This window comes from Tachypleus tridentatus, unplaced genomic scaffold (assembly GCF_004210375.1).
Source record: "Tachypleus tridentatus isolate NWPU-2018 unplaced genomic scaffold, ASM421037v1 Hic_cluster_1, whole genome shotgun sequence".
Taxonomy (NCBI): Eukaryota; Metazoa; Arthropoda; class Merostomata; order Xiphosura; family Limulidae; genus Tachypleus; species Tachypleus tridentatus.
In genome coordinates this window covers 34,844,333-34,867,715 of record NW_027467777.1, presented here as the reverse complement: position 1 = coordinate 34,867,715, position 23,383 = coordinate 34,844,333, and the positions used below count along the sequence as shown (strand labels likewise).

General features: G+C 35.6%; 6 non-coding genes across 6 annotated transcripts; all 6 read right to left on the bottom strand.

Moving 5' to 3' along the window:
• Positions 1-1,005: 1,005 nt before the first annotated feature.
• Positions 1,006-1,123, bottom strand: LOC143242089 (U5 spliceosomal RNA). The gene has a single exon (XR_013022420.1). It is a non-coding gene; the product is annotated as a U5 spliceosomal RNA (small nuclear RNA).
• A 4,153-nt stretch (positions 1,124-5,276) lies between these two features.
• LOC143242088 (U5 spliceosomal RNA) lies at positions 5,277-5,394 on the bottom strand. Its single transcript, XR_013022419.1, has one exon. It is a non-coding gene; the product is annotated as a U5 spliceosomal RNA (small nuclear RNA).
• A 4,162-nt stretch (positions 5,395-9,556) lies between these two features.
• Positions 9,557-9,672, bottom strand: LOC143242086 (U5 spliceosomal RNA). The gene has a single exon (XR_013022417.1). It is a non-coding gene; the product is annotated as a U5 spliceosomal RNA (small nuclear RNA).
• Positions 9,673-13,829: 4,157 nt separating this feature from the next.
• On the bottom strand, positions 13,830-13,945 carry LOC143242084 (U5 spliceosomal RNA). Its single transcript, XR_013022415.1, has one exon. It is a non-coding gene; the product is annotated as a U5 spliceosomal RNA (small nuclear RNA).
• Positions 13,946-18,099: 4,154 nt separating this feature from the next.
• Positions 18,100-18,214, bottom strand: LOC143242091 (U5 spliceosomal RNA). Its single transcript, XR_013022422.1, has one exon. It is a non-coding gene; the product is annotated as a U5 spliceosomal RNA (small nuclear RNA).
• A 4,155-nt stretch (positions 18,215-22,369) lies between these two features.
• Positions 22,370-22,485, bottom strand: LOC143242094 (U5 spliceosomal RNA). Its single transcript, XR_013022425.1, has one exon. It is a non-coding gene; the product is annotated as a U5 spliceosomal RNA (small nuclear RNA).
• Between the last annotated feature and the right edge of the window lie 898 nt (positions 22,486-23,383).

Genomic DNA, 23,383 nt, shown 5'->3' with positions numbered 1-23,383 from the left:
AGTAAAATTACACAAGGCGAAATTTCAAGCACAGTTAAATAATTTTTTCACGTGAGGGGCCGAAGATGAACCACAACGTTCCTGATCACTTCTGTTGGGGAGAGAATTCTTGAGACTTCTCCCTCTCTCTCCAAACTGAAACCCTGCCAAGTTCGTTTGCGTTTTGGTTTGTTTGTTTTTGAATTTCGAACAAAGCTACACGATGGCTATCTGCGCCAGCTGTCCCTAATTTAACAGTGTAAGACTAGAGGGAAGGCAATTAGTCATCACCACCCACCGCCAACTCTTTTACCAACGAATACTGGTATTGACCGTAACTTTATAACAACCTCACGGCTGAAAGGGCAAGCATGTTTGGTATGACGGGGATTAGAACCCACGCTCCTCGGATTGCGAATCGAGTGCTTTAACCATCTGGTCATGCCGGGTCTTATGCTGGTTTAATTTTGATTCTAGTTGATGTATAAGTAGGGCTTATTTGATTTTACGTTTGTTTCCCTACTTAGTAGCTGGGAGTTTTCTATGGTTATGTTGCGTTTATTTGATTTACACTGGTTCGAAAACGTGTGAAGGTGTTTTTGTTGTTGTACTTTGAATCTAGTGTCCATTTTTCTGCTTGTTTCTCGAATATAGAAGTCGTGGCAGTTGTCGCATTACAAGATGAAAACAGACCCAGTACTCGTTTCCTCTTATTCAAGTATTTCTGTCTCACTAATGCTGGGCCCTTTTATTTTTGCGTTATCGTCTTTAATATTTTGGAAAATTACATGAGAAAATGATATTTATAAAACACGATTACAATATTTATATTAATTCCAGATTTGTTGAAGTTTGCATAATCGTAGTATGAAAACAGTTATAATGCGAAATATATGTTCAGTATTAAAAACGTTTTTCCAAAACACAATATTTCATCGAGAACTAAAACATCATAGCAACAACTCGCGCTAAAATTCATGCACCACTAAAGTCGCTTTCTCAACTCTATTTTTATTCATAGATTGTTGTCTCACCGACGTGAGACTTCAAAAATTTGCCTATAGGCTCATTGTAATGTTCCCCTCCACGGTAATCTTTAGTAAAAGGCGAAAGATTAATACGAAATGAAGGGAAACCTGAGCATTAAAGCAATTTCTCTCAAACGCCTCTACTTATACAAACACTTTCGAAACGATTTCGTCGGTGTTACAGGAATTAGACGTCGTTATATGGAATTCACCTTCATACATCTTAAAATATGATACAACTTTTGTATCATACAATTTAATTACATTGTTTTTGTTTTTAAAGAGAATGTCAACTGTGTTGTAAAAAACGTACGAAACTTCTCGAAGTGATAACAATCCCGATAGTGGACAAGTTCATCCTTACCGTCTGAAAAGGGGGGGGACGATGCATTTTTAGATGAGAACATTAAAACTGTGGTTCAGAGTGAGACTAATATCTTCTGATATCTTGTTACACGCATCTGATGTTTCAGGTATTTGTGCTGAATTAAAGGACCAAAATAACCTTTAAAGACAAGCGTAAAACACTAGATATAATAGGGGGTAAACCACATTTTACTTTTAAATCTGATCACTAAACTACTTGTTTAACTATCATAATAACTGAATAATTTCTCAAACATCTGGAAATTTACTTTCGAACTTTATGATAATCAGAAACATCAATAACCAAACACTGTATGAAACGTATTTATTTGCTTTCGTGTGCCCGTGAAACAGCGTTACTTTGAACAACATCCAAATTTCTCAAAGTCTAATTACATTTAACACTACCTGAAATTGAAGTTTCTCCGGAAAGGCGTGATCGTTGTTTGACATCGTTTGGTGTGAAAAACATTTGGGCCGAACAAACAACAAAGTCTGCCGTACACTCAAATTTTATAAAAAGCAATACAGAAACATAAGTCTCTTTGAACGCTGTTTTCGGTAAATCATTAATTTTAGTAGTTTGGTGGTACTACTTTTGCTCGTGGTGCGTTATTCTCCGTAGTTCACGTGACATGAAAGTACTTCAACCTATGTTTACGTTTTAGTGATTCAAAAGTCCACTTTAACTTTGTAATGTCTTGAGTGTTACCTAACTTAAATATCGATCAATGAGTTCTCAACATATTTGCTTAAAAATATTGGTAGTTTTAATATTAAATTATTTTAAGTTAATTGACTGTTTTTGCTTAAATTTCTAACTCCTATACGAAATACGTTTTTTTTTCTTGTTTTCTTTTTAAATCCATTGTTTAGCATCAAGTGTTACTATTCGAGTAATTGTTACTTTTTAAAATACATTTACCGGGTCAATCTAATGCTGAATCAGACACGCCCATTTGTACAGTTAGTTGCCTGTGCTTATAGTTTACTGCATTTAAGCCTGAAGAAGGTTGTGGTACTTGAACAAACGGTATCCATAATGGGGCTTGAAGCTTTTCTATAAAATGTTGATCCTGATTAGGCGTTTTAAATACCGCTTTGATAGGCACGACAAAGTGATTGGCTTTATAGCATAAGATACTGTTACTAAACTTTACATTTGAACACAATAATAAATCAATATGCAATGGTTAAAGCGAGGTGATATGCATACTAAAGAAATAAACAGCGGGATAAAATACTGAGGACAATAAAAGAACAGTTATATGGCGACAAAGCTGTTTAACTGTAACTATTGACTTCACACACACAATTACGGCAGGTGTTTAGGTATAAGATTAATATTTCTTGCAAAACATTAATCCCCTGCAGTGCTCGAAGACTAAACAGTCCTCCTTCAACCCCACACATTCAGAAAATAACTAAGTGAATGGATAATAAGGATAGACAGATTGATGGGTGTGATTTGATTCGTGTAAATGCTAGTCTGGTAGGCGTGGCAGGCAACAAAGCGAAGGCAAAGCAAGAAAAGGGACGAGGAGAGACGACGAGATGCAGGTCGGATAAATCATGAACAATACACAAACGGGCCAATTCAGGGATCAAAGTGCCCGAGCAGGGATGTACAGATCATCCGACTTACGTTTGGCTTTATGAACCATTTCCGATCAAACATCACTCTAACCTTACTCGCCTCAAGCACACGCATAACGAGAACATGCTATACAACACTGGTGACCAGTGTGCACGAGTTCAATGAATAAATATTTCAAAGTTAAGTTTGTATAATTAAATTCCATATTCATATTTACAAGGAGGTTGTTCATTTTTTGGATTATTTATTACTTATCTGTATACATACGAGTCGCATCATGTATTAAAAATTTGGTAAAATTAAAGTATGATTATGTCTTTCGAAGAAAATGGTGGGAAAAGCTTTGCTTCTAACATGTTACGCAACTATTACTCGTCTGTTTCGTGTAGAGAAAGAAATGGCTGTAAGCGCTAATTACAAAGAAATCCATGGTACTCGCGTTGTTCTAGGTAGAAATAAAAGGCTTGATAAAATGACTGAACGGGTTTCGACGTTGAATTAAGAAAAATTAAAACATTTAAAGTGATTTAAACTTTTATCTTTAAAACCATAAGACATACTACTGAAGATGTTAAAATTGTAACCAAGATAAACTTTTGAAATTAACAGTAATATTAAAAGTAAAATACTGTGAAACTGAAAGGTCAAGAACGTAACGTTTTCCAAAATTGTTATCGTAACTTTGAAACAAGATGGACATAAATAGCAAGCATTAATTTATTAAATGCATACGCTGTTATTGAAGGGTTAAAAGGGTGAACATTTTAAATTTGATATATGTACAAGAAGTTTAATGGTAAGTGCTCAATTGTTTCACTCATCCATCACAAAATTAACAATTATGTTTGAGAACATTCACATAAGTAATGTTTATGCAAATTAAAAGTAGTTTTGCTAAATGACAGATCCGATCATGATATTAGCCTAAAACGCGATTAAAATGTAAGTACAAGAAAAAAGTACTGAATAAAACATTATTGACTGATAAGTTGTATTAAATAAATATTTGTTTTCACCCAACAATTGGTTTGTTTATTACAGGACAGATAAAACTTTCGGCGCCTGTCCTGTGAAAGTCGGTTTTCGCGGGGCACTCGCGTTTCCCCACATCCAAATCTCAGACATTGGATCTTTAGATCCCAGCCAAAGTCAACACTATTGCCCAGTCCTGAATCGAGTCGTTTCACGTTGGTGTCTGCTTGTCGGGCTCTGGCCTGGCTCACTTCTTCAGTGCCGTCTTTGTTTCGCTTTCCCCTTTCTCACCTGTTAATTTTATAATGCCCCATCGCACTGCACCTTAAAGAAGTAAAATTACACAAGGCGAAATTTCAAGCACAGTTAAATAATTTTTCACGTGAGGGGCCGAAGATGAACCACAACGTTCCTGATCACTTCTGTTGGGGAGAGAATTCTTGAGACTTCTCCCTCTCTCTCCAAACTGAAACCCTGCCAAGTTCGTTTGCGTTTTGGTTTGTTTGTTTTTGAATTTCGAACAAAGCTACACGATGGCTATCTGCGCCAGCTGTCCCTAATTTAACAGTGTAAGACTAGAGGGAAGGCAATTAGTCATCACCACCCACCGCCAACTCTTTTACCAACGAATACTGGTATTGACCGTAACTTTATAACAACCTCACGGCTGAAAGGGCAAGCATGTTTGGTATGACGGGGATTAGAACCCACGCTCCTCGGATTGCGAATCGAGTGCTTTAACCATCTGGTCATGCCGGGTCTTATGCTGGTTTAATTTTGATTCTAGTTGATGTATAAGTAGGGCTTATTTGATTTTACGTTTGTTTCCCTACTTAGTAGCTGGGAGTTTTCTATGGTTATGTTGCGTTTATTTGATTTACACTGGTTCGAAAACGTGTGAAGGTGTTTTTGTTGTTGTACTTTGAATCTAGTGTCCATTTTTCTGCTTGTTTCTCGAATATAGAAGTCGTGGCAGTTGTCGCATTACAAGATGAAAACAGACCCAGTACTCGTTTCCTCTTATTCAAGTATTTCTGTCTCACTAATGCTGGGCCCTTTTATTTTTGCGTTATCGTCTTTAATATTTCGGAAAATTACATGAGAAAATGATATTTATAAAACACGATTACAATATTTATATTAATTCCAGATTTGTTGAAGTTTGCATAATCGTAGTATGAAAACAGTTATAATGCGAAATATATGTTCAGTATTAAAACGTTTTCCAAAACACAATATTTCATCGAGAACTAAAACATCATAGCAACAACTCGCGCTAAAATTCATGCACCACTAAAGTCGCTTTCTCAACTCTATTTTTATTCATAGATTGTTGTCTCACCGACGTGAGACTTCAAAAATTTGCCTATAGGCTCATTGTAATGTTCCCCTCCACGGTAATCTTTAGTAAAAGGCGAAAGATTAATACGAAATGAAGGGAAACCTGAGCATTAAAGCAATTTCTCTCAAACGCCTCTACTTATACAAACACTTTCGAAACGATTTCGTCGGTGTTACAGGAATTAGACGTCGTTATATGGAATTCACCTTCATACATCTTAAAATATGATACAACTTTTGTATCATACAATTTAATTACATTGTTTTTGTTTTTAAAGAGAATGTCAACTGTGTTGTAAAAAACGTACGAAACTTCTCGAAGTGATAACAATCCCGATAGTGGACAAGTTCATCCTTACCGTCTGAAAAGGGGGGGGACGATGCATTTTTAGATGAGAACATTAAAACTGTGGTTCAGAGTGAGACTAATATCTTCTGATATCTTGTTACACGCATCTGATGTTTCAGGTATTTGTGCTGAATTAAAGGACCAAAATAACCTTTAAAGACAAGCGTAAAACACTAGATATAATAGGGGGTAAACCACATTTTACTTTTAAATCTGATCACTAAACTACTTGTTTAACTATCATAATAACTGAATAATTTCTCAAACATCTGGAAATTTACTTTCGAACTTTATGATAATCAGAAACATCAATAACCAAACACTGTATGAAACGTATTTATTTGCTTTCGTGTGCCCGTGAAACGGCGTTACTTTGAACAACATCCAAATTTCTCAAAGTCTAATTACATTTAACACTACCTGAAATTGAAGTTTCTCCGGAAAGGCGTGATCGTTGTTTGACATCGTTTGGTGTGAAAAACATTTGGGCCGAACAAACAACAAAGTCTGCCGTACACTCAAATTTTATAAAAGCAATACAGAAACATAAGTCTCTTTGAACGCTGTTTTCGGTAAATCATTAATTTTAGTAGTTTGGTGGTACTACTTTTGCTCGTGGTGCGTTATTCTCCGTAGTTCACGTGACATGAAAGTACTTCAACCTATGTTTACGTTTTAGTGATTCAAGAAGTCCACTTTAACTTTGTAATGTCTTGAGTGTTACCTAACTTAAATATCGATCAATGAGTTCTCAACATATTTGCTTAAAAAATATTGGTAGTTTTAATATTAAATTATTTTAAGTTAATTGACTGTTTTTGCTTAAATTTCTAACTCCTATACGAAATACGTTTTTTTTTCTTGTTTTCTTTTTAAATCCATTGTTTAGCATCAAGTGTTACTATTCGAGTAATTGTTACTTTTAAAATACATTTACCGGGTCAATCTAATGCTGAATCAGACACGCCCATTTGTACAGTTAGTTGCCTGTGCTTATAGTTTACTGCATTTAAGCCTGAAGAAGGTTGTGGTACTTGAACAAACGGTATCCATAATGGGGCTTGAAGCTTTTCTATAAAATGTTGATCCTGATTAGGCGTTTTAAATACCGCTTTGATAGGCACGACAAAGTGATTGGCTTTATAGCATAAGATACTGTTACTAAACTTTACATTTGAACACAATAATAAATCAATATGCAATGGTTAAAGCGAGGTGATATGCATACTAAAGAAATAAACAGCGGGATAAAATACTGAGGACAATAAAAGAACAGTTATATGGCGACAAAGCTGTTTAACTGTAACTATTGACTTCACACACACAATTACGGCAGGTGTTTAGGTATAAGATTAATATTTCTTGCAAAACATTAATCCCCTGCAGTGCTCGAAGACTAAACAGTCCTCCTTCAACCCCACACATTCAGAAAATAACTAAGTGAATGGATAATAAGGATAGACAGATTGATGGGTGTGATTTGATTCGTGTAAATGCTAGTCTGGTAGGCGTGGCAGGCAACAAAGCGAAGGCAAAGCAAGAAAAGGGACGAGGAGAGACGACGAGATGCAGGTCGGATAAATCATGAACAATACACAAACGGGCCAATTCAGGGATCAAAGTGCCCGAGCAGGGATGTACAGATCATCCGACTTACGTTTGGCTTTATGAACCATTTCCGATCAAACATCACTCTAACCTTACTCGCCTCAAGCACACGCATAACGAGAACATGCTATACAACACTGGTGACCAGTGTGCACGAGTTCAATGAATAAATATTTCAAAGTTAAGTTTGTATAATTAAATTCCATATTCATATTTACAAGGAGGTTGTTCATTTTTTGGATTATTTATTACTTATCTGTATACATACGAGTCGCATCATGTATTAAAAATTTGGTAAAATTAAAGTATGATTATGTCTTTCGAAGAAAATGGTGGGAAAAGCTTTGCTTCTAACATGTTACGCAACTATTACTCGTCTGTTTCGTGTAGAGAAAGAAATGGCTGTAAGCGCTAATTACAAAGAAATCCATGGTACTCGCGTTGTTCTAGGTAGAAATAAAAGGCTTGATAAAATGACTGAACGGGTTTCGACGTTGAATTAAGAAAAAATTAAAACATTTAAAGTGATTTAAACTTTTATCTTTAAAACCATAAGACATACTACTGAAGATGTTAAAATTGTAACCAAGATAAACTTTTGAAATTAACAGTAATATTAAAAGTAAAATACTGTGAAACTGAAAGGTCAAGAACGTAACGTTTTCCAAAATTGTTATCGTAACTTTGAAACAAGATGGACATAAATAGCAAGCATTAATTTATTAAATGCATACGCTGTTATTGAAGGGTTAAAAAAGGGTGAACATTTTAAATTTGATATATGTACAAGAAGTTTAATGGTAAGTGCTCAATTGTTTCACTCATCCATCACAAAATTAACAATTATGTTTGAGAACATTCACATAAGTAATGTTTATGCAAATTAAAAGTAGTTTTGCTAAATGACAGATCCGATCATGATATTAGCCTAAAACGCGATTAAAATGTAAGTACAAGAAAAAAGTACTGAATAAAAACATTATTGACTGATAAGTTGTATTAAATAAATATTTGTTTTCACCCAACAATTGGTTTGTTTATTACAGGACAGATAAAACTTTCGGCGCCTGTCCTGTGAAAGTCGGTTTTCGCGGGGCACTCGCGTTTCCCCACACATCCAAATCTCAGACATTGGATCTTTAGATCCCAGCCAAAGTCAACACTATTGCCCAGTCCTGAATCGAGTCGTTTCACGTTGGTGTCTGCTTGTCGGGCTCTGGCCTGGCTCACTTCTTCAGTGCCGTCTTTGTTTCGCTTTCCCCTTTCTCACCTGTTAATTTTATAATGCCCCATCGCACTGCACCTTAAAGAAGTAAAAATTACACAAGGCGAAATTTCAAGCACAGTTAAATAATTTTTCACGTGAGGGGCCGAAGATGAACCACAACGTTCCTGATCACTTCTGTTGGGGAGAGAATTCTTGAGACTTCTCCCTCTCTCTCCAAACTGAAACCCTGCCAAGTTCGTTTGCGTTTTGGTTTGTTTGTTTTTTGAATTTCGAACAAAGCTACACGATGGCTATCTGCGCCAGCTGTCCCTAATTTAACAGTGTAAGACTAGAGGGAAGGCAATTAGTCATCACCACCCACCGCCAACTCTTTTACCAACGAATACTGGTATTGACCGTAACTTTATAACAACCTCACGGCTGAAAGGGCAAGCATGTTTGGTATGACGGGGATTAGAACCCACGCTCCTCGGATTGCGAATCGAGTGCTTTAACCATCTGGTCATGCCGGGTCTTATGCTGGTTTAATTTTGATTCTAGTTGATGTATAAGTAGGGCTTATTTGATTTTACGTTTGTTTCCCTACTTAGTAGCTGGGAGTTTTCTATGGTTATGTTGCGTTTATTTGATTTACACTGGTTCGAAAACGTGTGAAGGTGTTTTTGTTGTTGTACTTTGAATCTAGTGTCCATTTTTCTGCTTGTTTCTCGAATATAGAAGTCGTGGCAGTTGTCGCATTACAAGATGAAAACAGACCCAGTACTCGTTTCCTCTTATTCAAGTATTTCTGTCTCACTAATGCTGGGCCCTTTTATTTTTGCGTTATCGTCTTTAATATTTCGGAAAATTACATGAGAAAATGATATTTATAAAACACGATTACAATATTTATATTAATTCCAGATTTGTTGAAGTTTGCATAATCGTAGTATGAAAACAGTTATAATGCGAAATATATGTTCAGTATTAAAACGTTTTCCAAAACACAATATTTCATCGAGAACTAAAACATCATAGCAACAACTCGCGCTAAAATTCATGCACCACTAAAGTCGCTTTCTCAACTCTATTTTTATTCATAGATTGTTGTCTCACCGACGTGAGACTTCAAAAATTGCCTATAGGCTCATTGTAATGTTCCCCTCCACGGTAATCTTTAGTAAAAGGCGAAAGATTAATACGAAATGAAGGGAAACCTGAGCATTAAAGCAATTTCTCTCAAACGCCTCTACTTATACAAACACTTTCGAAACGATTTCGTCGGTGTTACAGGAATTAGACGTCGTTATATGGAATTCACCTTCATACATCTTAAAATATGATACAACTTTTGTATCATACAATTTAATTACATTGTTTTTGTTTTTAAAGAGAATGTCAACTGTGTTGTAAAAAACGTACGAAACTTCTCGAAGTGATAACAATCCCGATAGTGGACAAGTTCATCCTTACCGTCTGAAAAGGGGGGGGACGATGCATTTTTAGATGAGAACATTAAAACTGTGGTTCAGAGTGAGACTAATATCTTCTGATATCTTGTTACACGCATCTGATGTTTCAGGTATTTGTGCTGAATTAAAGGACCAAAATAACCTTTAAAGACAAGCGTAAAACACTAGATATAATAGGGGGTAAACCACATTTTACTTTTAAATCTGATCACTAAACTACTTGTTTAACTATCATAATAACTGAATAATTTCTCAAACATCTGGAAATTTACTTTCGAACTTTATGATAATCAGAAACATCAATAACCAAACACTGTATGAAACGTATTTATTTGCTTTCGTGTGCCCGTGAAACGGCGTTACTTTGAACAACATCAAATTTCTCAAAGTCTAATTACATTTAACACTACCTGAAATTGAAGTTTCTCCGGAAAGGCGTGATCGTTGTTTGACATCGTTTGGTGTGAAAAACATTTGGGCCGAACAAACAACAAAGTCTGCCGTACACTCAAATTTTATAAAAAGCAATACAGAAACATAAGTCTCTTTGAACGCTGTTTTCGGTAAATCATTAATTTTAGTAGTTTGGTGGTACTACTTTTGCTCGTGGTGCGTTATTCTCCGTAGTTCACGTGACATGAAAGTACTTCAACCTATGTTTACGTTTTAGTGATTCAAAAGTCCACTTTAACTTTGTAATGTCTTGAGTGTTACCTAACTTAAATATCGATCAATGAGTTCTCAACATATTTGCTTAAAAAATATTGGTAGTTTTAATATTAAATTATTTTAAGTTAATTGACTGTTTTTGCTTAAATTTCTAACTCCTATACGAAATACGTTTTTTTTTCTTGTTTTCTTTTTAAATCCATTGTTTAGCATCAAGTGTTACTATTCGAGTAATTGTTACTTTTTAAAATACATTTACCGGGTCAATCTAATGCTGAATCAGACACGCCCATTTGTACAGTTAGTTGCCTGTGCTTATAGTTTACTGCATTTAAGCCTGAAGAAGGTTGTGGTACTTGAACAAACGGTATCCATAATGGGGCTTGAAGCTTTTCTATAAAATGTTGATCCTGATTAGGCGTTTTAAATACCGCTTTGATAGGCACGACAAAGTGATTGGCTTTATAGCATAAGATACTGTTACTAAACTTTACATTTGAACACAATAATAAATCAATATGCAATGGTTAAAGCGAGGTGATATGCATACTAAAGAAATAAACAGCGGGATAAAATACTGAGGACAATAAAAGAACAGTTATATGGCGACAAAGCTGTTTAACTGTAACTATTGACTTCACACACACAATTACGGCAGGTGTTTAGGTATAAGATTAATATTTCTTGCAAAACATTAATCCCCTGCAGTGCTCGAAGACTAAACAGTCCTCCTTCAACCCCACACATTCAGAAAATAACTAAGTGAATGGATAATAAGGATAGACAGATTGATGGGTGTGATTTGATTCGTGTAAATGCTAGTCTGGTAGGCGTGGCAGGCAACAAAGCGAAGGCAAAGCAAGAAAAGGGACGAGGAGAGACGACGAGATGCAGGTCGGATAAATCATGAACAATACACAAACGGGCCAATTCAGGGATCAAAGTGCCCGAGCAGGGATGTACAGATCATCCGACTTACGTTTGGCTTTATGAACCATTTCCGATCAAACATCACTCTAACCTTACTCGCCTCAAGCACACGCATAACGAGAACATGCTATACAACACTGGTGACCAGTGTGCACGAGTTCAATGAATAAATATTTCAAAGTTAAGTTTGTATAATTAAATTCCATATTCATATTTACAAGGAGGTTGTTCATTTTTTGGATTATTTATTACTTATCTGTATACATACGAGTCGCATCATGTATTAAAAATTTGGTAAAATTAAAGTATGATTATGTCTTTCGAAGAAAATGGTGGGAAAAGCTTTGCTTCTAACATGTTACGCAACTATTACTCGTCTGTTTCGTGTAGAGAAAGAAATGGCTGTAAGCGCTAATTACAAAGAAATCCATGGTACTCGCGTTGTTCTAGGTAGAAATAAAAGGCTTGATAAAATGACTGAACGGGTTTCGACGTTGAATTAAGAAAAAATTAAAACATTTAAAGTGATTTAAACTTTTATCTTTAAAACCATAAGACATACTACTGAAGATGTTAAAATTGTAACCAAGATAAACTTTTGAAATTAACAGTAATATTAAAAAGTAAAATACTGTGAAACTGAAAGGTCAAGAACGTAACGTTTTCCAAAATTGTTATCGTAACTTTGAAACAAGATGGACATAAATAGCAAGCATTAATTTATTAAATGCATACGCTGTTATTGAAGGGTTAAAAGGGTGAACATTTTAAATTTGATATATGTACAAGAAGTTTAATGGTAAGTGCTCAATTGTTTCACTCATCCATCACAAAATTAACAATTATGTTTGAGAACATTCACATAAGTAATGTTTATGCAAATTAAAAGTAGTTTTGCTAAATGACAGATCCGATCATGATATTAGCCTAAAACGCGATTAAAATGTAAGTACAAGAAAAAAGTACTGAATAAAACATTATTGACTGATAAGTTGTATTAAATAAATATTTGTTTTCACCCAACAATTGGTTTGTTTATTACAGGACAGATAAAACTTTCGGCGCCTGTCCTGTGAAAGTCGGTTTTCGCGGGGCACTCGCGTTTCCCCACATCCAAATCTCAGACATTGGATCTTTAGATCCCAGCCAAAGTCAACACTATTGCCCAGTCCTGAATCGAGTCGTTTCACGTTGGTGTCTGCTTGTCGGGCTCTGGCCTGGCTCACTTCTTCAGTGCCGTCTTTGTTTCGCTTTCCCCTTTCTCACCTGTTAATTTTATAATGCCCCATCGCACTGCACCTTAAAGAAGTAAAAATTACACAAGGCGAAATTTCAAGCACAGTTAAATAATTTTTCACGTGAGGGGCCGAAGATGAACCACAACGTTCCTGATCACTTCTGTTGGGGAGAGAATTCTTGAGACTTCTCCCTCTCTCTCCAAACTGAAACCCTGCCAAGTTCGTTTGCGTTTTGGTTTGTTTGTTTTTGAATTTCGAACAAAGCTACACGATGGCTATCTGCGCCAGCTGTCCCTAATTTAACAGTGTAAGACTAGAGGGAAGGCAATTAGTCATCACCACCCACCGCCAACTCTTTTACCAACGAATACTGGTATTGACCGTAACTTTATAACAACCTCACGGCTGAAAGGGCAAGCATGTTTGGTATGACGGGGATTAGAACCCACGCTCCTCGGATTGCGAATCGAGTGCTTTAACCATCTGGTCATGCCGGGTCTTATGCTGGTTTAATTTTGATTCTAGTTGATGTATAAGTAGGGCTTATTTGATTTTACGTTTGTTTCCCTACTTAGTAGCTGGGAGTTTTCTATGGTTATGTTGCGTTTATTTGATTTACACTGGTTCGAAAACGTGTGAAGGTGTTTTTGTTGTTGTACTTTGAATCTAGTGTCCATTTTTCTGCTTGTTTCTCGAATATAGAAGTCGTGGCAGTTGTCGCATTACAAGATGAAAACAGACCCAGTACTCGTTTCCTCTTATTCAAGTATTTCTGTCTCACTAATGCTGGGCCCTTTTATTTTTGCGTTATCGTCTTTAATATTTCGGAAAATTACATGAGAAAATGATATTTATAAAACACGATTACAATATTTATATTAATTCCAGATTTGTTGAAGTTTGCATAATCGTAGTATGAAAACAGTTATAATGCGAAATATATGTTCAGTATTAAAACGTTTTCCAAAACACAATATTTCATCGAGAACTAAAACATCATAGCAACAACTCGCGCTAAAATTCATGCACCACTAAAGTCGCTTTCTCAACTCTATTTTTATTCATAGATTGTTGTCTCACCGACGTGAGACTTCAAAAATTGCCTATAGGCTCATTGTAATGTTCCCCTCCACGGTAATCTTTAGTAAAAGGCGAAAGATTAATACGAAATGAAGGGAAACCTGAGCATTAAAGCAATTTCTCTCAAACGCCTCTACTTATACAAACACTTTCGAAACGATTTCGTCGGTGTTACAGGAATTAGACGTCGTTATATGGAATTCACCTTCATACATCTTAAAATATGATACAACTTTTGTATCATACAATTTAATTACATTGTTTTTGTTTTTAAAGAGAATGTCAACTGTGTTGTAAAAAACGTACGAAACTTCTCGAAGTGATAACAATCCCGATAGTGGACAAGTTCATCCTTACCGTCTGAAAGGGGGGGACGATGCATTTTTAGATGAGAACATTAAAACTGTGGTTCAGAGTGAGACTAATATCTTCTGATATCTTGTTACACGCATCTGATGTTTCAGGTATTTGTGCTGAATTAAAGGACCAAAATAACCTTTAAAGACAAGCGTAAAACACTAGATATAATAGGGGGTAAACCACATTTTACTTTTAAATCTGATCACTAAACTACTTGTTTAACTATCATAATAACTGAATAATTTCTCAAACATCTGGAAATTTACTTTCGAACTTTATGATAATCAGAAACATCAATAACCAAACACTGTATGAAACGTATTTATTTGCTTTCGTGTGCCCGTGAAACGGCGTTACTTTGAACAACATCCAAATTTCTCAAAGTCTAATTACATTTAACACTACCTGAAATTGAAGTTTCTCCGGAAAGGCGTGATCGTTGTTTGACATCGTTTGGTGTGAAAAACATTTGGGCCGAACAAACAACAAAGTCTGCCGTACACTCAAATTTTATAAAAGCAATACAGAAACATAAGTCTCTTTGAACGCTGTTTTCGGTAAATCATTAATTTTAGTAGTTTGGTGGTACTACTTTTGCTCGTGGTGCGTTATTCTCCGTAGTTCACGTGACATGAAAGTACTTCAACCTATGTTTACGTTTTAGTGATTCAAAAGTCCACTTTAACTTTGTAATGTCTTGAGTGTTACCTAACTTAAATATCGATCAATGAGTTCTCAACATATTTGCTTAAAAAATATTGGTAGTTTTAATATTAAATTATTTTAAGTTAATTGACTGTTTTTGCTTAAATTTCTAACTCCTATACGAAATACGTTTTTTTTTTCTTGTTTTCTTTTTAAATCCATTGTTTAGCATCAAGTGTTACTATTCGAGTAATTGTTACTTTTAAAATACATTTACCGGGTCAATCTAATGCTGAATCAGACACGCCCATTTGTACAGTTAGTTGCCTGTGCTTATAGTTTACTGCATTTAAGCCTGAAGAAGGTTGTGGTACTTGAACAAACGGTATCCATAATGGGGCTTGAAGCTTTTCTATAAAATGTTGATCCTGATTAGGCGTTTTAAATACCGCTTTGATAGGCACGACAAAGTGATTGGCTTTATAGCATAAGATACTGTTACTAAACTTTACATTTGAACACAATAATAAATCAATATGCAATGGTTAAAGCGAGGTGATATGCATACTAAAGAAATAAACAGCGGGATAAAATACTGAGGACAATAAAAGAACAGTTATATGGCGACAAAGCTGTTTAACTGTAACTATTGACTTCACACACACAATTACGGCAGGTGTTTAGGTATAAGATTAATATTTCTTGCAAAACATTAATCCCCTGCAGTGCTCGAAGACTAAACAGTCCTCCTTCAACCCCACACATTCAGAAAATAACTAAGTGAATGGATAATAAGGATAGACAGATTGATGGGTGTGATTTGATTCGTGTAAATGCTAGTCTGGTAGGCGTGGCAGGCAACAAAGCGAAGGCAAAGCAAGAAAAGGGACGAGGAGAGACGACGAGATGCAGGTCGGATAAATCATGAACAATACACAAACGGGCCAATTCAGGGATCAAAGTGCCCGAGCAGGGATGTACAGATCATCCGACTTACGTTTGGCTTTATGAACCATTTCCGATCAAACATCACTCTAACCTTACTCGCCTCAAGCACACGCATAACGAGAACATGCTATACAACACTGGTGACCAGTGTGCACGAGTTCAATGAATAAATATTTCAAAGTTAAGTTTGTATAATTAAATTCCATATTCATATTTACAAGGAGGTTGTTCATTTTTTGGATTATTTATTACTTATCTGTATACATACGAGTCGCATCATGTATTAAAAATTTGGTAAAATTAAAGTATGATTATGTCTTTCGAAGAAAATGGTGGGAAAAGCTTTGCTTCTAACATGTTACGCAACTATTACTCGTCTGTTTCGTGTAGAGAAAGAAATGGCTGTAAGCGCTAATTACAAAGAAATCCATGGTACTCGCGTTGTTCTAGGTAGAAATAAAAGGCTTGATAAAATGACTGAACGGGTTTCGACGTTGAATTAAGAAAAAATTAAAACATTTAAAGTGATTTAAACTTTTATCTTTAAAACCATAAGACATACTACTGAAGATGTTAAAATTGTAACCAAGATAAACTTTTGAAATTAACAGTAATATTAAAAGTAAAATACTGTGAAACTGAAAGGTCAAGAACGTAACGTTTTCCAAAATTGTTATCGTAACTTTGAAACAAGATGGACATAAATAGCAAGCATTAATTTATTAAATGCATACGCTGTTATTGAAGGGTTAAAAGGGTGAACATTTTAAATTTGATATATGTACAAGAAGTTTAATGGTAAGTGCTCAATTGTTTCACTCATCCATCACAAAATTAACAATTATGTTTGAGAACATTCACATAAGTAATGTTTATGCAAATTAAAAGTAGTTTTGCTAAATGACAGATCCGATCATGATATTAGCCTAAAACGCGATTAAAATGTAAGTACAAGAAAAAAGTACTGAATAAAACATTATTGACTGATAAGTTGTATTAAATAAATATTTGTTTTCACCCAACAATTGGTTTGTTTATTACAGGACAGATAAAACTTTCGGCGCCTGTCCTGTGAAAGTCGGTTTTCGCGGGGCACTCGCGTTTCCCCACATCCAAATCTCAGACATTGGATCTTTAGATCCCAGCCAAAGTCAACACTATTGCCCAGTCCTGAATCGAGTCGTTTCACGTTGGTGTCTGCTTGTCGGGCTCTGGCCTGGCTCACTTCTTCAGTGCCGTCTTTGTTTCGCTTTCCCCTTTCTCACCTGTTAATTTTATAATGCCCCATCGCACTGCACCTTAAAGAAGTAAAATTACACAAGGCGAAATTTCAAGCACAGTTAAATAATTTTTCACGTGAGGGGCCGAAGATGAACCACAACGTTCCTGATCACTTCTGTTGGGGAGAGAATTCTTGAGACTTCTCCCTCTCTCTCCAAACTGAAACCCTGCCAAGTTCGTTTGCGTTTTGGTTTGTTTGTTTTTGAATTTCGAACAAAGCTACACGATGGCTATCTGCGCCAGCTGTCCCTAATTTAACAGTGTAAGACTAGAGGGAAGGCAATTAGTCATCACCACCCACCGCCAACTCTTTTACCAACGAATACTGGTATTGACCGTAACTTTATAACAACCTCACGGCTGAAAGGGCAAGCATGTTTGGTATGACGGGGATTAGAACCCACGCTCCTCGGATTGCGAATCGAGTGCTTTAACCATCTGGTCATGCCGGGTCTTATGCTGGTTTAATTTTGATTCTAGTTGATGTATAAGTAGGGCTTATTTGATTTTACGTTTGTTTCCCTACTTAGTAGCTGGGAGTTTTCTATGGTTATGTTGCGTTTATTTGATTTACACTGGTTCGAAAACGTGTGAAGGTGTTTTTGTTGTTGTACTTTGAATCTAGTGTCCATTTTTCTGCTTGTTTCTCGAATATAGAAGTCGTGGCAGTTGTCGCATTACAAGATGAAAACAGACCCAGTACTCGTTTCCTCTTATTCAAGTATTTCTGTCTCACTAATGCTGGGCCCTTTTATTTTTGCGTTATCGTCTTTAATATTTCGGAAAATTACATGAGAAAATGATATTTATAAAACACGATTACAATATTTATATTAATTCCAGATTTGTTGAAGTTTGCATAATCGTAGTATGAAAACAGTTATAATGCGAAATATATGTTCAGTATTAAAACGTTTTTCCAAAACACAATATTTCATCGAGAACTAAAACATCATAGCAACAACTCGCGCTAAAATTCATGCACCACTAAAGTCGCTTTCTCAACTCTATTTTTATTCATAGATTGTTGTCTCACCGACGTGAGACTTCAAAAATTGCCTATAGGCTCATTGTAATGTTCCCCTCCACGGTAATCTTTAGTAAAGGCGAAAGATTAATACGAAATGAAGGGAAACCTGAGCATTAAAGCAATTTCTCTCAAACGCCTCTACTTATACAAACACTTTCGAAACGATTTCGTCGGTGTTACAGGAATTAGACGTCGTTATATGGAATTCACCTTCATACATCTTAAAATATGATACAACTTTTGTATCATACAATTTAATTACATTGTTTTTGTTTTTAAAGAGAATGTCAACTGTGTTGTAAAAAACGTACGAAACTTCTCGAAGTGATAACAATCCCGATAGTGGACAAGTTCATCCTTACCGTCTGAAAGGGGGGGACGATGCATTTTAGATGAGAACATTAAAACTGTGGTTCAGAGTGAGACTAATATCTTCTGATATCTTGTTACACGCATCTGATGTTTCAGGTATTTGTGCTGAATTAAAGGACCAAAATAACCTTTAAAGACAAGCGTAAAACACTAGATATAATAGGGGGTAAACCACATTTTACTTTTAAATCTGATCACTAAACTACTTGTTTAACTATCATAATAACTGAATAATTTCTCAAACATCTGGAAATTTACTTTCGAACTTTATGATAATCAGAAACATCAATAACCAAACACTGTATGAAACGTATTTATTTGCTTTCGTGTGCCCGTGAAACGGCGTTACTTTGAACAACATCAAATTTCTCAAAGTCTAATTACATTTAACACTACCTGAAATTGAAGTTTCTCCGGAAAGGCGTGATCGTTGTTTGACATCGTTTGGTGTGAAAAACATTTGGGCCGAACAAACAACAAAGTCTGCCGTACACTCAAATTTTATAAAAGCAATACAGAAACATAAGTCTCTTTGAACGCTGTTTTCGGTAAATCATTAATTTTAGTAGTTTGGTGGTACTACTTTTGCTCGTGGTGCGTTATTCTCCGTAGTTCACGTGACATGAAAGTACTTCAACCTATGTTTACGTTTTAGTGATTCAAAAGTCCACTTTAACTTTGTAATGTCTTGAGTGTTACCTAACTTAAATATCGATCAATGAGTTCTCAACATATTTGCTTAAAAATATTGGTAGTTTTAATATTAAATTATTTTAAGTTAATTGACTGTTTTGCTTAAATTTCTAACTCCTATACGAAATACGTTTTTTTTTCTTGTTTTCTTTTTTAAATCCATTGTTTAGCATCAAGTGTTACTATTCGAGTAATTGTTACTTTTAAAATACATTTACCGGGTCAATCTAATGCTGAATCAGACACGCCCATTTGTACAGTTAGTTGCCTGTGCTTATAGTTTACTGCATTTAAGCCTGAAGAAGGTTGTGGTACTTGAACAAACGGTATCCATAATGGGGCTTGAAGCTTTTCTATAAAATGTTGATCCTGATTAGGCGTTTTAAATACCGCTTTGATAGGCACGACAAAGTGATTGGCTTTATAGCATAAGATACTGTTACTAAACTTTACATTTGAACACAATAATAAATCAATATGCAATGGTTAAAGCGAGGTGATATGCATACTAAAGAAATAAACAGCGGGATAAAATACTGAGGACAATAAAAGAACAGTTATATGGCGACAAAGCTGTTTAACTGTAACTATTGACTTCACACACACAATTACGGCAGGTGTTTAGGTATAAGATTAATATTTCTTGCAAAACATTAATCCCCTGCAGTGCTCGAAGACTAAACAGTCCTCCTTCAACCCCACACATTCAGAAAATAACTAAGTGAATGGATAATAAGGATAGACAGATTGATGGGTGTGATTTGATTCGTGTAAATGCTAGTCTGGTAGGCGTGGCAGGCAACAAAGCGAAGGCAAAGCAAGAAAAGGGACGAGGAGAGACGACGAGATGCAGGTCGGATAAATCATGAACAATACACAAACGGGCCAATTCAGGGATCAAAGTGCCCGAGCAGGGATGTACAGATCATCCGACTTACGTTTGGCTTTATGAACCATTTCCGATCAAACATCACTCTAACCTTACTCGCCTCAAGCACACGCATAACGAGAACATGCTATACAACACTGGTGACCAGTGTGCACGAGTTCAATGAATAAATATTTCAAAGTTAAGTTTGTATAATTAAATTCCATATTCATATTTACAAGGAGGTTGTTCATTTTTTGGATTATTTATTACTTATCTGTATACATACGAGTCGCATCATGTATTAAAAATTTGGTAAAATTAAAGTATGATTATGTCTTTCGAAGAAAATGGTGGGAAAAGCTTTGCTTCTAACATGTTACGCAACTATTACTCGTCTGTTTCGTGTAGAGAAAGAAATGGCTGTAAGCGCTAATTACAAAGAAATCCATGGTACTCGCGTTGTTCTAGGTAGAAATAAAAGGCTTGATAAAATGACTGAACGGGTTTCGACGTTGAATTAAGAAAAAATTAAAACATTTAAAGTGATTTAAACTTTTATCTTTAAAACCATAAGACATACTACTGAAGATGTTAAAATTGTAACCAAGATAAACTTTTGAAATTAACAGTAATATTAAAAAGTAAAATACTGTGAAACTGAAAGGTCAAGAACGTAACGTTTTCCAAAATTGTTATCGTAACTTTGAAACAAGATGGACATAAATAGCAAGCATTAATTTATTAAATGCATACGCTGTTATTGAAGGGTTAAAAAGGGTGAACATTTTAAATTTGATATATGTACAAGAAGTTTAATGGTAAGTGCTCAATTGTTTCACTCATCCATCACAAAATTAACAATTATGTTTGAGAACATTCACATAAGTAATGTTTATGCAAATTAAAAGTAGTTTTGCTAAATGACAGATCCGATCATGATATTAGCCTAAAACGCGATTAAAATGTAAGTACAAGAAAAAAGTACTGAATAAAACATTATTGACTGATAAGTTGTATTAAATAAATATTTGTTTTCACCCAACAATTGGTTTGTTTATTACAGGACAGATAAAACTTTCGGCGCCTGTCCTGTGAAAGTCGGTTTTCGCGGGGCACTCGCGTTTCCCCACACATCCAAATCTCAGACATTGGATCTTTAGATCCCAGCCAAAGTCAACACTATTGCCCAGTCCTGAATCGAGTCGTTTCACGTTGGTGTCTGCTTGTCGGGCTCTGGCCTGGCTCACTTCTTCAGTGCCGTCTTTGTTTCGCTTTCCCCTTTCTCACCTGTTAATTTTATAATGCCCCATCGCACTGCACCTTAAAGAAGTAAAAATTACACAAGGCGAAATTTCAAGCACAGTTAAATAATTTTTCACGTGAGGGGCCGAAGATGAACCACAACGTTCCTGATCACTTCTGTTGGGGAGAGAATTCTTGAGACTTCTCCCTCTCTCTCCAAACTGAAACCCTGCCAAGTTCGTTTGCGTTTTGGTTTGTTTGTTTTTGAATTTCGAACAAAGCTACACGATGGCTATCTGCGCCAGCTGTCCCTAATTTAACAGTGTAAGACTAGAGGGAAGGCAATTAGTCATCACCACCCACCGCCAACTCTTTTACCAACGAATACTGGTATTGACCGTAACTTTATAACAACCTCACGGCTGAAAGGGCAAGCATGTTTGGTATGACGGGGATTAGAACCCACGCTCCTCGGATTGCGAATCGAGTGCTTTAACCATCTGGTCATGCCGGGTCTTATGCTGGTTTAATTTTGATTCTAGTTGATGTATAAGTAGGGCTTATTTGATTTTACGTTTGTTTCCCTACTTAGTAGCTGGGAGTTTTCTATGGTTATGTTGCGTTTATTTGATTTACACTGGTTCGAAAACGTGTGAAGGTGTTTTTTGTTGTTGTACTTTGAATCTAGTGTCCATTTTTCTGCTTGTTTCTCGAATATAGAAGTCGTGGCAGTTGTCGCATTACAAGATGAAAACAGACCCAGTACTCGTTTCCTCTTATTCAAGTATTTCTGTCTCACTAATGCTGGGCCCTTTTATTTTTGCGTTATCGTCTTTAATATTTCGGAAAATTACATGAGAAAATGATATTTATAAAACACGATTACAATATTTATATTAATTCCAGATTTGTTGAAGTTTGCATAATCGTAGTATGAAAACAGTTATAATGCGAAATATATGTTCAGTATTAAAACGTTTTTCCAAAACACAATATTTCATCGAGAACTAAAACATCATAGCAACAACTCGCGCTAAAATTCATGCACCACTAAAGTCGCTTTCTCAACTCTATTTTTATTCATAGATTGTTGTCTCACCGACGTGAGACTTCAAAAATTTGCCTATAGGCTCATTGTAATGTTCCCTCCACGGTAATCTTTAGTAAAGGCGAAAGATTAATACGAAATGAAGGGAAACCTGAGCATTAAAGCAATTTCTCTCAAACGCCTCTACTTATACAAACACTTTCGAAACGATTTCGTCGGTGTTACAGGAATTAGACGTCGTTATATGGAATTCACCTTCATACATCTTAAAATATGATACAACTTTTGTATCATACAATTTAATTACATTGTTTTTGTTTTAAAGAGAATGTCAACTGTGTTGTAAAAAACGTACGAAACTTCTCGAAGTGATAACAATCCCGATAGTGGACAAGTTCATCCTTACCGTCTGAAAAGGGGGGGACGATGCATTTTAGATGAGAACATTAAAACTGTGGTTCAGAGTGAGACTAATATCTTCTGATATCTTGTTACACGCATCTGATGTTTCAGGTATTTGTGCTGAATTAAAGGACCAAAATAACCTTTAAAGACAAGCGTAAAACACTAGATATAATAGGGGGTAAACCACATTTTACTTTTAAATCTGATCACTAAACTACTTGTTTAACTATCATAATAACTGAATAATTTCTCAAACATCTGGAAATTTACTTTCGAACTTTATGATAATCAGAAACATCAATAACCAAACACTGTATGAAACGTATTTATTTGCTTTCGTGTGCCCGTGAAACGGCGTTACTTTGAACAACATCCAAATTTCTCAAAGTCTAATTACATTTAACACTACCTGAAATTGAAGTTTCTCCGGAAGGCGTGATCGTTGTTTGACATCGTTTGGTGTGAAAAACATTTGGGCCGAACAAACAACAAAGTCTGCCGTACACTCAAATTTTATAAAAGCAATACAGAAACATAAGTCTCTTTGAACGCTGTTTTCGGTAAATCATTAATTTTAGTAGTTTGGTGGTACTACTTTTGCTCGTGGTGCGTTATTCTCCGTAGTTCACGTGACATGAAAGTACTTCAACCT